Genomic DNA, 1,383 nt, shown 5'->3' on the forward strand with positions numbered 1-1,383 from the left:
CTCCTGAAATCCTGGACCCTCCCCGCCAGCACCAGAGCTGGATCCGGCTCCGGATGGTGGGGGACAATAGCCGGATGCAGGGGCCGGGAAATGCCGGCGAGGGCGGGGGGGCAGTTGGTAGTGGACACAAACAGCTCAGTCAAGCTGTGGCAGTGGGAGCACCTGGACATGGTGGCACTGGCAGCACCCGGAGACAACGGGATGGGGGATATCAGTCATTATTTAGTTTAATTAATCAGAAGAAATTCCCCCCATCCCCTGCCATGTTCAGAGGAATATGAATTAACAAGACATGAACTCTCAGCTGAGGATGCCATCAGTAGGGACTAGAGTGAACAGCCCAGGGTCTCCCAGTCTCCTCAAGCTGAAGTTTGGGTGTCAGAGAGGTGCATTGAGCTCGTGTGGTCTCAGCTGTCTCCCACCCCGGGGGGGGAGCCCTCATCCCACAAAGACACCCAAGGGTGCCACCACTGGCCGGATAGTATGTTTAGTTTATTGGTTAGTAGTGCACCCCGAGCACTCTGGGGTGCCCTGGCAGCCACCCTGGGTGCCCCAGGGCCCGGCTCGCTTGGTGGCCACTCTCTGCGTTTCATCCTAAACCTATTTCCCGGGAAGGCCTGGGGGAGAGGCGACGGTGTGCGCCCCAAAACCGGGGGATTTTCACAGAAAATCCCAGTGCGGCGGAGGGGCAGCGCTCGGGCCTGGGCTTCCAGCCCACATTTAGGGGACGGTGCAGCCGGGGAGCTGGGGGCAGGAGGGAGCCCCTGCTCAGGCCACCAGAGTGCTTGTGAGCCAGTGCACACCCTGCTCCATACAGGGGTGTGTGTGCCATGACGGGCAGGCACAGTGCTCTTGCACACGTGCGTGTGCGCGGTTGCTGGGCATGCTGTGCGCGGGCTCCCTGCATGCTCATGCACGCTCCAAGCATCCTCAGCTGCATGGTTTGTGCACGCTCCTTCCACAAGTGCCACACACTGCACTGCACACACGCTCGCCACAGGCTCCATGCACACGCTGTGCCAACACCACATGCACGCTCTCTCGCACGCTCTGTGCACGCTCTTTTCACACGCACCACATACGCTTGGTGTGTGCTCCACGCATGTCCTGTGCAAATCCCCTGTGCACTCTCCCTCCACATGCTCCATGCGCACTCTGCATCAACTCTCTCTGCACACTTGTGATCTCTGCACGCTCTGTGCGTGCTTGGAGGGCACACCTGGTGCTGGCAGACTCACAAACGCCATGCGTGGTCTTACCTGCAAATTCCATGCAGACTCTGCAGGCTCTATGCACATGCAGTCTTGACTGCATGCTTCACGCGTGTTCTCGCCTCCTCTCTTTGCACGCTGTGTGCACACTCACTGCACCCCTTGGTTCGTG

Source organism: Acanthisitta chloris, unplaced genomic scaffold (assembly GCF_000695815.1).
Source record: "Acanthisitta chloris isolate BGI_N310 unplaced genomic scaffold, ASM69581v1 scaffold34236, whole genome shotgun sequence".
Taxonomy (NCBI): domain Eukaryota; kingdom Metazoa; phylum Chordata; class Aves; order Passeriformes; family Acanthisittidae; genus Acanthisitta; species Acanthisitta chloris.